The 14,961-nt window shown below is 40.5% G+C and overlaps 1 pseudogene; it reads right to left on the bottom strand.

Annotated features, from left to right (window-relative positions):
* Positions 1–9,071: 9,071 nt before the first annotated feature.
* Positions 9,072–9,190, bottom strand: LOC111737938 (annotated as a pseudogene).
* Between the last annotated feature and the right edge of the window lie 5,771 nt (positions 9,191–14,961).

The following is a 14,961-nucleotide window of genomic DNA, read 5'->3' as shown; positions in this document are numbered from 1 at the left end:
CTGAGAAATTTTGACATTATCCAATATTCTGAAACTCAAGATCCAGTATTCTGAAACTCAAGATCTAATCTTATACTCCAAGGGGTTATCAAAATATTTTTCTTAAACCATGTGACTTTTCCCCCAAAGGGAAATTTGGATGGTAAGTGGTAAGATAAAAAACAATTTCTCCACCTTGATATACACATGTGAGCATATACCAAGAAACATCTAGATTAAAAAAAAAAAAAAAAAATCTGGATGTTATATAACAGAAAATGTTATTAGGGCTTAATTCTGAATATTGCAGTTCGAGTTGTTTTCCTTCTTTGCTAATTTATAGTTTCCATTTTTTCCCCAATGAAAAGCATTTTTAGTAAAGGAAAAAAAAATATCTATGGAGGTGACATATAACAGCATGTAAAAATCCTTACAAAATAATATCGAATGAATAAAGTGTCAAATTTAGTTGTATACGCAGTTAGTTAGGTCCTCACTTAACTCAGTGCTAAATTCTTGGAAATTACGACTTTAAGCAAAACAATGTATGACGAAACCAATTTTACCATAAGCTCATTGATATATATAAGACTTAAGTTCCTACCACATATTTATAGTCACAAAAACATATACCAAACTTCTAAATAAGGAGCCAAAACACTTCTAATACGAAACACTAAAATGAATCTGAATACACATATGTTTAGGAAAAATTAATAAAACCAAGATAATTATTTTCCAACTCACTGATTCCAGTTCAGGGCCTCAGGTGGCCAGAGACTTTTCTCTCACAACTCAGGGCACAAGGCGGGAACCAGCCCTGGACGGGACGCGCATCCATCACTGGGCCACTCGCACACGGCCACACTTAGACCCAGATAGTGTAGACAGGCCAGTTCACCTCACCCGCATGTGGGAGGAAACCCACGCGGGCATGGAGAGAAGGTGTCCTCCGCCAAGAATTTTTTTTTTTTTTTCTCATCAGTGTTACAACAAAACTACATTGAGCAAAACATTATTCAAAGACCTGCTGCACTGTAGGGCTCTATTTTTTTAAGTATAAAAAAAAAAAAAAACAAGGGGCACAGGGAGCAGGAACAAGAAATAACTAAAAAGAAATACATCAGTGTTTGTTCAAGCAAGAAATGACCTGGCAGAGCGCTGGGCCGTCCCACGGATTTGTCTCTTGCTTCAATACTGTTTGGCCAGAACAGACCCAGAGGCGCCCCTTCTCCCAGCCCCCCACCACCCTCTAGCCCCTTTCCTGTCGCAACCTTCCCAACCATCTTCTCAGCCACATTCGGCCTCCCAGCCTCCAGGACCAGCCAACACCAGTTTTGGAGCACAGCTCCCTATTGCCCAAGCAAGCACCAGCTCCCAGATTTGTCAGGTGGAGGCCGCTGTCAACCGCCTGTTCCACCCGCATGTCCGGGCCACACCTACCTCTCTTGGGGTTTCTATTTCCACCGTAGATGTGGCTGCGGAGGGCGTGGGCCATTTCTTCCATGAGATGGCGGCGGGGAGAAGCAGGAAGGCAGCCGGGGTCTCTTGAAGATGCAAAACTGGCGTGAAGGCTGTGCAGAGCCGTCCCAAGAGGAGCAGAGAAAAACCCAGGATGCCACGGAAGCTGCCATAACCCTGGAGAAGAACCTGAACCAGGCTCTTTCGGATCCGCACGCCCTGGATCCTGTCCGCTCAGACTCCCATCTGGGCACCTTCCTGGAGAACCACTTCCTAGTTAAGGTGAAACTCATCAGGAAGATGGGCGACACCTGACTAACCTCAGCAGGCTGGCCAGCCCCCCAGGCTGGGGGTTGGGCGACTATCTATCACTTCAAAAGGCTCACGCTCAGGCATGACTAGGAGCCTTTGGAGTCCAGATGCTTTTGAGGGGCCCCTCTGCATCCCCCTAGTTCTGCCTGAGGCTCTCCCTGCAGCCACTAGGCACCTTTTAACGACCCTGAAGCCCTCGCCCATGCTGCAGACCAAATGGAAACAATAAAGCTTTTTGCAGGAGAAAAAAAAAGAAGTGATTTTGGTTTTCCCTGATACTGCTTTCCCTAACTTTAAAACATTAACACAATAGATTAGCCCCTGGCCTACAGTATGAACCTTCTAATATGATGGATGTCACTCCTATTATTAGGTTACGTTATATGGCGAAGGAGAAGGGATTTTCGCAAGTATAAGATCCCTGATAAATAGACTTTAAGTTAATAAAGAGACTATCCTGGCAGGGCCTGGCCTAATCGAATAAGCCCTTTAAAAGAAGGTTTACAGTCCAGACATTTGAAACAACAAATGGCCTTGAAGAAGCAATCAGTTTGCCACCATGAGTTTTACAGCTTCAAGGAACTGAACTCTGCCAATATCCTTGTAAACTTGGAAGAGGACCCCATGTCACAGATACCTCAATTGCAGCCTTGTGAGACCCTCAGCAGAGAACTCAGCCAAGCCACGCCAGAACTCCCGTCCCATGGAAACTATAAGATGACAAATGTATGTTTTAAGCTGCTAAATTTGTTGTAATTTGTTAAGCATAAACAGCAGGGTTTTTCTCTGCTCCTCTTGGGACTGCTCTGCACAGCCTTCACGCCAGTTTTGCATCTTCAAGAGACCCCGGCTGCCTTCCTGCTTCTCCCCGCGCCATCTCATGGAAGAAATGGCCCACGCCCTCCGCAGCCACATCTACGGTGGAAATAGAAACCCCGAGAGAGGTAGGTGTGGCCCGGACATGCGGGTGGAACAGGCGGTTGACCAGAAATCAAGAGATATGCATCTATATCACTACCATTAACTAGCTATATGATCTCAAACAGGTCACTTCTTAAGGCATGAAATTTTTGAACTATATATAATAAGAGATAAAGTCTTGAAAATTCTATGATTCTAAATCTCGCCACAATAAAGTGACTCACTGTTCTTTTTTCTCCCTTGCTTAATGCAGTCTTGTAGAGCTAAAAAGAAGTAGCCCATTAGTTAGGTTGTCAAAATCTTTTCATAATAAAGAGAATCTCTTTATAGCAGTATTTATTCTGCAAAACATGGCACTTGCCTGACTACAACCCAATTATCATTTTGGAATAAAATATGTAGCAAAATGCTTAAGATCAAATACTTACAAACTAAAATAAGACACAGGAATACTTTATGAAAAGGAAGAAAGTCCAGTAAAAGATTAAACTGAATGTACGGTTCTTAGAATTAAGAATTGGATTTTAAAAAGGAAGATTATCAGAAAATCAGGATAAGCAGTTCAGCTAGAGGAAAGATATAGGAATGTGCAGGATAGTGCAAGCAGTTTTAATTGCATCTAAAGCGCAAAGTATGTGCTATGGACTGAATTGTGTTACACACACCCTCATATCCACACGTTGAAGCCCTAATTCCGAGTGTGATGGTATTTGGAGGTGGAGCCTTTGGGAGGTGATTAGGTTTAGATGAGTTCATGAGGGTGAGCCCCTCATGGTGGGATTAGCATCCTTATGAGAAAAGACAGCAGAACCAGAGAATCTGCTCGATCCCTCTCATTGACATGTGAGGACACAGCAAAAAAAACAGTCATCTGCAAGAGACGTCCCACCAGATCTCAACCATGCTGGAACCTGATCTCGAACTTCCAGCCTTCGGAACTGTTAGAAATAAATTTCTGTTCTATAAGCTACCCAATCTATGGTATTTTGTTATGTCAGCCTGAGCTGTCTAATATATATATATTAGAGAGGAAAGAAAAATGTGATTGGAGATGGAGAGAAGAGAGAGAAAAGATGCTTGGTGGTCAAGCAAGGTAATTTGAATTCAGTGCCCAAGCTTTTATAAAACCCTTATTACTTCTTGAGAAGAGAGTTTGTGGAAAATGAGTCTGATGATGATCCCATCAACAAGATTATGTGACATGAAGTCACAAGGGCTATCACTAGGATAGTGACCGTAGAAGTAAAACTTTCAAGAAACATTAGATGACAAGAATTGCCAGGACTTCAAGATGAACTTAACTGTTGTTAAATAATGAACTCATTTCTTAAGCCTGACAAGTGAGAAATTCTGAGGAAGTAGTGGGGCACTGGCTAGTTAATATGGAGGAGTTGACATAGGAACCTTACCCTCGTTATTGGAGGAACCTGTCACGCATGCTCCCCCACTAACCTCCCAAGGCTTTCTGGAGAATCTAAAAAAAAAAAAAAAACCTGAAAATGTTTATTGACAGCAAGACTGCTCAAGAACAAAATACCCAGGGTGAGCTCTTTCTTAGTCACCAACTAATCAGTGCCCAGAAATTGTTAAAAATGCTATTGCCAGACGATCTCTACTTTTTTCTCCCCTCTCTTTTCTTAGAAATCCTGTTTGGGCTTTATTCCTTGACTCAGCACAAAAATCACTCCCTCATGTGTGTACATGCACTCCCCTTGCATGTGTACCTCTATAAAATACGTAGATGTCTCTAAACTGTTCTGCGATATAAGGATGGACTTCCTCTCCCACTTTTGTGCTTGTCTCTGAAGTCAGGTGCCAGGTTGACATACTAGCTCCCACACTCTGAGTTGTGCAGCTGGGGGAAGTCGCTTAACAGTTCTAGGCCTTGGTTTCTTTGTCCACAAAATGTGAATAACTAAAGTACCTCCTTCGTGCTATTATTAATATGATGCTTAATTGGAAAGTGCTACCACAGTGCTAGGCACATTATGAACACATGGTAAACCCTAGTTGTCGCAATTAGGAACCAACTCAGTGAACCTAGGAGGCTTCCAGAATGTCAGCAGGAGTGGAATAAGTATGGGGGGCGGGAGGGAAGTAAAATAAGTCATCAAAAACAAACAGGAACATCTTTTTGCAACTTCTTATGAGTCTCAAAATATTTCGAAATAAAAAGTTGCTTTTTAAAAAATGAACAAGGACAGCCTGATAAAAAGTTCTTCACATGACCTTCACCTCTACTCCAGTTATCTTTCACATAAGAGTTAGATATCAAACTGCCGGACCACAGTTGGCCACTTAGGTGTTTATGCATGGTGTTTTTGAGATTTGCTCATGATGTGCATGTGTCAGTCATTCTTGCCTTTTAATCGCTGAGTAGTATTCCATTATATTAATATACCATAGGTTTTTTTTTTTATCCCATTCAACAGAAGGTGGGCATTTTAAGTTGTTCCAAGATCTTTTCTATTGTAAATTTAGCTACTATGAACATTTCTGCATAAGACATTTTGTGGGCATATGATTTCATCGCTCTTGAATAAATACGTAAGATTGAAAATGCTGATTTACAGGGGTAGGTATATGCATAGGAACTACTGTCAAACAAGTTTACTCAGCAGTCAAAACCTTTTACAGCCCTACCAGTTGTGTCTGAGAGTTCCAGTTGCTCCACATCCTCAATGTTTGACATTGTAAGGCTTTTTAAAGTTTATCCATTTTAATGAAACTAAATGATATTTCATTATGATTTTCTCCTACATTTCGTCGATGACTAAAAACGTTGAACACTTTTCATGTGCTAATTTTCTACTTAGATGTTTTCTATGTGAGGGTCTAGTTACTTTAGCATTATGTTTAAACAATGAATATAGAGGTTTGTGTAATTAATTTGGCCATTCCTGTGCAGGAGAAGATAAACTCCAGGCCATTATCCAAGCCATGCTTTCAAACAGTCTCAGCTTCATAAAAAGTAGCATTCTGACGAGCCCTTAATATGGACCTAAAATCCCTAAACCATCTGACTGCAATCGCGTCTCTGACCTCCCCTGCTCCCCTTCTCCTGCCGTCCTCTCCCTCACCTTCTCATGCAGCCACAGGGCTCCTTGCTGCTCTGAGAACATAACAGATCTGCTCTTGCCTTGGAACCTTTATTCCGGCTGCTCCTTGTTCCTGGAAGGATCTTCCCTCCCATATCTTCGTGGCTGGCTCCCTCATGACTTTAAGTCTCTGCTCTAATGTGAGTTTAACAGAGAAGCCTTCCCTGACTTCCCTGCTTTAAATTTAAATGGTCCCCGCCCTCCCCCCAGTACTCATTCCTTTTCTTTGCTTTTTGTGTTTTCTCACTTATCACCTTCTAATATATTACAATTTGCTTATTTATTTCATTATCTTTCTCCCTCTGGCTGGAATATAAATTCCATGATTTTTGATCATCGAATCCCCAGCACTAATAACCTTGTGTTTCTCACGGTAGGTGCTGAGAAACAAAAATAAAGAGCAGCCCCTGACATTCGGAAGCTTGTCTGGAGTTCCAAACCAGGCGTAGATGTTTTCCTGTTGGACACAAACAATCACACAGAATACCAACCACAGACAGCTTACTCTGAGACCAAAATAAAATGAGACAAAGCAAGGCGGTTTTGCAATTTTCTCTAAACACAGATAAAAGTAAATTTCCTGTGCCACTCACAAAATACCGAACACTTAATCTCTTGGCCCGAATGAGTAACTTCTACTTCTTTACCAATCATAGCTTTATCCTCATTCTAGTCTCTTCTCCCTTAAGATAAGGGTTATTGATTGATTTCTACCAAATTATAGAAATTGGGGGTACTTCTAATGGCGTCCAATCTAGAGCAAACCTGGCTTTCCTGGGTCCTTCCACGAATCGTCCAACCGAAGCTGAAATCGTGTAACAAGTTTTCTCTAAAGCTCCCTTACTGAGACACCCATGGTGTCTGTCCTTCCCCATTGCAATATGTACTAAAACTAATATGTTCAACTACAGGTATATTCCTAGAGGCATCGATAGTGTCCCAAAAACATTTGAATGAATAAAGGAAGAATTATCCTTTGAATACTGTTAAGTGCTGCATAATGATGTTTCAGTTAACAATAGATCCTGTATGTGACTGTCACCTAGTGACATCTAGCAGTGATAAAGTCTTAGTTCAATGCATTACTGTTTTGTGCCCGTCTCAGTCTATCAATAAGGCTAGAAATGCCTGGGGACACTCACCTGGCCCCAGAGAGCTTCCCACAGACCTCTCTCATTCCTAAACCAATGTTAATTACAAGATGTCCTGCAGCAACAATCATTAGGAAAATTTAAGGACAAGAGTTTATTATTTACAGGCTCTGGAGCATACAAGGCATACAACCACAGCAGGTTGTGGGTAGAGAGAGAAAAAGCACGGCCTGGGGTTCTGCTTTTAGTGGGGTCCAGCTGGCAGCGATACCAAACCCCAATATGTGAGTCCATTGCTTTGCATGCACTGGCCAAAAGATGAATGAGCAGTAGTTTACAGCGGAGAAAGGAATTAATTGATTAGCACTGACATCAATCCAGAGTTCAGGTAAGCTCGTGCTCCAAAAGACTCGGCTCCCCATGACAGGTAACTAACAACTTACATTGGGCAAAATCACAAGACACCGTGGATTAGGGGCTTGGGGAATCATGTTAGGAGCTAATTGGTCAAAGGTAAGGTAAGGGTAGTAAATCATTTCTTCAGATCTTGAGGACAGCTCTGAGATCAGCTCTGAAGTTCCTGGTTTCATGGAGAGGCAGCAGAGGGGGTCGTTAGCCTTAGGGCTCAGGAGCTGAAACATAATTTAGGTCAGATGTTATCTTTAGCCTGCCAGAGGCTCAAACTTTATAACTGTTAGTCAGGACCCAGCTGTTGTCTTCTGCAGCTTCAAGGCTTAGTAGTTATCAAGGAGAATGGCTAAGATCTGAAATGCGCAGAGGAAAAAAAAATGATTTTTAAAACTAGGGCTACAAATCAAATCAAAATTATAAAAACCCTCATTTTCAGGGGGCCTAGGGTTTCATGGGTTCATTCTTTATTGAATTTAAAACATTAGAGAGAAAATGTAGAGCAGGGGAAGAGAAATAAACAAGTAGCCCAAATACTTATAGAAATCCACCAAAATGTCCAAAACAAAGGAACTTCATTGGGGCTTCCTGATGTTTGGTTAGCCTTGAGGCTGGCAATGTGTTTATTTTTGAAATAGCCTTCCTTGAAGCAGATACCTCTTTGAAATGCCAGCTTTGCAGTGGATACCTCCTCCACAATCAAAGCTTAAGCCATCATTTGCATTACAAAAAGCAAAGCCTATTGTCACAGTTTACATTACAAATTACCTGTTTGTGGTGATACTGGTGTAAACAAGCCTAGTGCTTCCTCTTGTAAAAGCACAGCACATACAATTATAGTATAGGCTATACCATCTAGGTTTGCGTAAGTACACACTATGATTTTCACACAACAAAATCACCTAACAACACATTTCTCATTACATCTCCCTGTTGTTAAGCAGCTCATGACTATATGATGTTCATTATCCAACATTGCCATCTACTCGGGAGTCAAGTATTCTGAATTTAATGTGATAAAGATGAGCCATAACTTTAAGCAGACATAACCAGGTCTATGAGAAGAACTGGAGCTCGTGGAAGTTCTCGCGTTCTGCATAATTGCAAAAACCCTATACACAAGAACCCTACAGGAAGAACTCTATGTTTATAATAAAGTGCGATGGTTCTAAGTTCTACTTCTATTAACTTTCTTTTGTAAAAGTGGAAATTCTCCAGTTTCAGGGAGGTGGTATCTCCAGGTGCCAGCCCCCAAGGAGAGCAGTAACTCAGTTACAGGGAGGTGATATCTCCAGGCGGCAGCCCCAGGAGAAGAGCAACATTTCAAGGAAAAGATAATAAAACTGTCTACTAGGCCCTGTTTGATCTGAGAGTTCCCCGGATACATTTATCTTTGTACAAAACGTTAACGGCTAACTTCTGCTTCTTGAAATCTGCTTATTCAAGGATGTAGTGGGAGGCTTTATAAGCTGCCTCCTCTGGAAGCTCGGGGCCGATCTCCTCTAACCCTGCGTGGTAGAGAGTCAGTCGCCGGCCGGCTAATAAAGGCTCATAATTAATCTCAATTGGCTCCATGGGTCTCAGAATCATTCGCGCCACAATTCTTTTCTCTTATATAAATAATATAAATACCGCTCCATACTGGCAGGCAGGCCAGAGGATACACGTGGCTAGCCATGTCTGCATGCTCTCGGTTCTAACCTTTTCTTTTTCCCGAATAAATCCTTTGGTGATGAGACACCCAGTCGATATTATTTTTCAGTCGACAAATGGAAGCTCCAATCTTTTTTTTTTTTTTTCACTCCTATAGCGCCGGATCTTCCTAGGTGGTCTCCCATCCAAATACTAACCAGGCCCAACCCTGCTTAGCTTCCAAGATCAGACGAGATCGGGCTTGTTCAGGGTGGCATGGCTGTAGACAAAATCTCCAATCTTTTTATCTCCATCTTATAAAGTTCACTTAATCAAGTTCTTATTGAAATTTAGTTTTTATCCAGTCTTTCTCCAGAACCGGTAATTTTAATAAATTTATGGGAAAATGGACCCAAAATGCCTGTGCATTTATTCAGGGTATAAAGGCATCCTGGCTTTCCCTTTATCTGGTATGTCAACACCTTTCAGAAAGAATATACACCTCCAAAGTAAAAGTAAACGTCACTTCATGATAAAATTTGGTAAACAGAGCCTGAACACACACACACACCATTCATCATCAAAGCTTAGATGTTTTAAATACACGGCTCCACAACCTGGGATCTACGCTCTGACCTTTATGCCATTTAATGAAAATCATAGAAAGTGACATGAATATTTAAAGCTTATTTTTTTTTATTACTACTTAAGTACTTGCCACATATAATCCTGGAATTATAGGTGATGCAATGAGGTGTAAAGCTATTGTCCATTTACTGAAGGAGCTCAGAACATACATGAGGAGATGCCAGGTTCTATCTCAAGATAAGGTGCGAGGATTTGTGTTTTCATGTATCCATAAAAAAAGAAACACAAAAGTAATGATTTAAATTCACTTCATCTATATCAGAGAAGGTACATTCTTCTCTAATCCCCGAAGGGGAAATCTTTTGCTCCCTGCCTCTCCTGAATCCTGCCCTGGCAGATATGTTGATACAAGCGCTGGCAGCCTACCCACATTGCCAACTCATATCGATCCATAAGAACAGCACAGGCAAGGATATAGTCAACTGGAATTAGTGACAGTCGTTCCATTCTCAGGAAAAGACTCTGGGCATTGTCTCTCCATCCTGAAGTGAAGAGCAAGCTGGCTTTGTGTCTTCAACGCTTTCAGGAGGGTCTTAATTATTGCAGATTGCTTGATTCATTTCAAAGAAATAAGGTCACATCAATGTTATCTGCATAAAAAGGCACTTATTATCTACCTCCATTGGGTCTTATGCTGTGTCATAATGCAGAGCAAACAGGTTTTCTGCAACTTGGAAATGTATGAAAATGACCCAGAACACTGATATGGACAAGTTGAACAAAGTACAGACAGCTGAGTAAATATTAAAGAAGTCTATGAATTAATAAATAATATTACATTTTGTACAAGTACAGTAAATACATAACTTTAACTGGGAAATTATGCTCAGACTGGATAAGGACATGGAGAATTCACAACCTTTTTACTAATCATCCAATGTAGCCAGCTGATAAAATGGATTTGGCTTTCTCACACTATAGAACTGCTTTAGGGACTTGAAATTTCCCCCAAATGTCAAGGTCTATGAGCATTCACAGAACATTGTCAATTACTCATTGCTGGCTAAAGACAAGAGCTCTAGCAGCTCTAAACTCTTTCAAATTAAGGGAACAAAAGCAATATTATTAGTCTTTTTATTTTTTATTGTGACATTGGTTAATGAAATCCAGTAAGTTTCAGGTGTACAATTCAACAGTAAGGCATATATATATTGCACTGTGTATTCACCACCCATATTTAGATTTCTTACTAACACCACATATTTGACCCCTTTTGTTGTAGAAAAGATCCAAAATTAGACTGGCAAGAAACCAAGCAGCACCTGGAGAGTTGGAGAACTCGGGTTTATTATGCCGACAGTTCCAGAAGAGCTAGCGCTCCGAAGATCTGGCCGGGAGCTCAGTTGCACTATTCCTTGTATAGACCCTTTTTGGCATAGGCTGATTGGTTAATATGTCCTCAGACCATCACAATGCACGGGAGTCGCTATGGTTGCCGGTACTTACATTGCGTTACAAAAGGGGGGCGGGGCCGGAGTTGCTATGGGTTACCGGCAGTTACAAAGTGTTACAAAGCAGGGGAGCTGCTAGGGGGTAAAAATAGTTACATTTGTTGTTTAGACAGATCAAAAAAAGAGAAGGTGAGTCTTTAGTCAATTTCGAGTACAGCTCATGCAGCAAGCATATTTACAGAAGGAGAAGAGAGAGCTGATTAGCCTTTGGAATGAAAATTCCTCTTCACTTTTACCCTATCTACCTCCCTCCTACCCCTCTACCCTCTGGTAACCACTAGTCTATTGCCTATGTCCATGAGTCTCTGTTTGTCATGTTTGTTTGTTGCTTTTAGGTTTATATCCCACATATAAGCAATATCATGTGGTTTTCAGCTTTTTCTCTCTGGCATATTTCACTTAGCATGATTATCTCAAGGTCTATCCATGTTGTCACAAATGGCAATATTTCATCTCTTTTTTTAAAAAAGTATTGATTTTTTTATAGTGACATTGGTTAACAAAATCCAATAAGTTTCAGCTGTGCACTTAACAGTAAGGTACATATATATTTACATTGTGTGTTCACCTCCCATAGTTAGATTTCTTTCTGTCACCACATCATCTCTTCTTATGGCTTAGTAATTTTCCATTGTATATATGTACCACAGCTTCCTTATCCAATCATCTATTGTAGGACACTTCAGTTGCTTCCAATATTAGTCTTAATAAAACTAATTTTTTTTGTTTCCTTTGCTCTTTTGCTTCAGCCAGGCAATCGAGAAGAAATAATGTTTGTAGAGTATTCTATAATGAAGAAAACACTTGTTTCCCCTGCGTATTAATTTTGAACTTCAGAACAGATCTAGTGTACAGGGTATTATTAATATACCCATTTTACAGATGAGGTGCAGAGGAGTGAAGTAAATTTTCTGTGTAATAGGATTATAAACATAACTCCTTAATATTTCTCTCTAAGATAGTTTAAGGTTAAACTTATAGTAGATGACAAGTATTTTGAAAATCTTATTATTAAAACACTTTATAAGTAAGGAATATATATCAATCAACAAGTAATTATCTAGGGCTAGTATGTGGCAATGCTATACACCTATATGTGCTATGTACCTATCCAATGCCATATACCTATACACAGAATTATATCATTGCCTCTGGCCTCAGCAAGCTTACAAATCACTTAAAAGGCAAGATTGTGACTGCTCTGTAGAGAGAGAAATGAAGATTAATGAAGAATGGCCTGGTTAGAGAAGGCTCAGCCAAGATGAAATGCAAGTGAGATGCGGAAGGATGCCAAAGTCTAGTCTAAGAAGAAGCAAAGGCAGTGGAGGGGGCGGGTAGGGGGTGTAGGGGAGCTCATGAGAAGGCAAGAGCGTGTTCATGTGGAAATCTGGTGAGAAGAAGCAGAGTTTGCCACCCCAAAACGTGCCTTCTTGGGATATTCATTATTTTAAGCCAATTATTTTTAAGAAACAAAAGGACTCAGAGTCTTTGAACCTCCCCTTTAACATGCCTAAAGGAATTCAGATAGAAAAACCCGCTTAAAGGAAAGGAGCATCACCTTGGCATCATAAAATGATCTAAGTATGGCAGATAGGCAGACGCTAAGAAAGGCTGTTAGACTCCCCTCTGTGTCCCATTGTTGTGAGTGGCTCAGCCACAATTTGCTTACCAAATGTTTGCTCTTTCTCATCTGCTTGTGAATCTACTTTCCCTTTGAAACCCCAGTCCCCTGCCTCCTTCTCCTTAGTCCAGAATGGTATATAAGTCTCAACTGCCTGATATAGCCTGGGGTCCCATGTTCTTAGGAAACCCCATATGTACATATGTAGTACATTTAGTTATTTTCTCCTGTTCATGTATTTCATGTTCATTTGATTATGAGACCAGCTAAAAAAACTTAGGAGTTAAAAAAAATTTTCCTACCCACACTGGAAAACAATAAAAGAGAAGAGGATAAGTTGTCTATGCAGCACTTAGCATGGGACCATAAATATGAGAAGCACTCAGTAAATAAAAAGATAAAAAAAGAAGTTGAGTCTTAACTAAGCAGAGAACTTTTCTCAGTCTCGTCAATCAGATAATCACTGGGTTTCCTGTAGAAGGCAGAAGTTTCTTCCCCAGTTCTTCCCCAAGAAGTAAAACTGTCAGAATAAGTTCCTATTTTGTCAATAGGAATTGTAATTTTTTTTTTACTAAGGCGGCCATTGAAAATTTTTGAATATGAATATGAAAGCGGTGTTTATGCAAAATTATCTCACCATGGTATGTGGTTTAGGTTAGAATGAAATGAGAATAATGTTGGTGAATACAGCTAGAACTCAGGTGCATCTGGAAAGTAAGGGAAAATGAGGGCCAGTAAGGAAGTTTTCAGTGAGTAAGAGAAAAATGGTTACATCAAAGAGTAATTACATAGTTCAATTGTTAGGACACAATAATCAATAAGATGAAAAGTGGATGAAAGTATACCAGATTTTACTCTATGATTTAAAATCAGAGGAACTCTGAGAAGATATTGTTAGGGACAGAAATAGCAATGAGGGTGCCGCGATGGAAGCAGAACCCTAGGAGAGGTCAGATTCTGTGGTCACAACGAGAAGAAAAGGAGGGTTTGTCCTGCTCATGCTCCTGCTCAGGCTCCTGCTCATTCTGTCTGTCCTCTGCCATCAGGTCATAGCCCGAAGTGCTACACCTGTCTAAACATAGGTGATAGCTACGCTGACATCTGCAATTGTTAACATAATTTTTATGCATGTCTTCATTCAAAGCCCAGACATAAACGTATTACCAGTGGTGGAGGTTTGATAATTGCATAATTGCAATTTCAACTATGTTTCAAAAGCCCAGGGGAGAAGGAGCTATAGAATAATTGCAGTCAGAAGGGCCTTTGTGACAAAAAAATGATGGGACAAGTTCGTCAGGGAAAACTGCTGGCAACCCCTTTGCTGGAACCTTTTTCTCTAAGTCAACACCAGGAGGGCTTCTCCTCAGCCCCCTGTTTCTAGGTATCCCTTATATCCTTTGCTGCTGTGTTTCAAAAGCTTTATATTATCCAGCTGGATCCTGTTAGGAAAGACTAAAACTAGTTTGAGCAACTTAGATAAGAGACTCAAACTTTGAAAGCCAGTCCTGCTTGCAGACAAAGCCCATTTGAGGGAAGAAGTTTAAGAGTGAAACACATGTGATTTGAACTAGGTTACATGCTTCTTCCTCTGCTCTTTGCAGTGACAACTTGACTAGATTCTCTTGCAATCCTCAGTTATTTACCCTCTGGCTGCTTGGATGTAGTTAAATAGTATGATTGGTACTTTTAGGGCAGAATGGGACTGAGGTAGGTTTTTTTCCAACTCTCTCTCTCTCACAGGGAATGCTTTCATCTTCTCCCCTCATGGCCACAGTGTTGCCGTGTAGGCATGATTTGATGTTACAGATGTAACATTTATACGTTGAGGGGCAATAAGATTCTTAATGCAGTGATTGGAATGATTGTAACATTCTCAACTAGAAGGTGTCTGGCAGAGCCAGAGGTAAGCTTTCCAAGTGGCTGGGTGTAGAAACACCAGGTCTGTCTTTGGAGAGGTACCAGTGGCTGAAATTTGAATTTTATTCTGTCCCCAGATTTTGTGTAGGCTTTTCTGTCTTTCACTAGGAAAACTTAACCACATAAATTAATGGTGTGTTAACACTATTCCCCTTCCGTTTTTATTGGAATGGTGGGATATTTTGGCTTTGTCATATACAGTTCAAGACTGAACATTTGAACATTCTATGCTACATGTGATTTGCAGTATTAAGTGAACTTGTTTTAAATATTGCTAGTAGGAACACCCTTCATGTGTGTATGTACACTGTACGAATGCAATGGAAAGAGCCTTTGAGATTGCAGTTTGGGACCTCTAAATGTCATCATGAATGGCAATAGGTCTGCAGGAATGTGTTTGTTTTACCTGCTGACAACAAGCC

This window comes from Pteropus vampyrus, unplaced genomic scaffold (genome assembly GCF_000151845.1).
Source record: "Pteropus vampyrus isolate Shadow unplaced genomic scaffold, Pvam_2.0 Scaffold32, whole genome shotgun sequence".
In the NCBI taxonomy this organism is placed as follows: Eukaryota; Metazoa; Chordata; class Mammalia; order Chiroptera; family Pteropodidae; genus Pteropus; species Pteropus vampyrus.
This window is presented reverse-complemented; position numbering and strand designations above follow the sequence as displayed.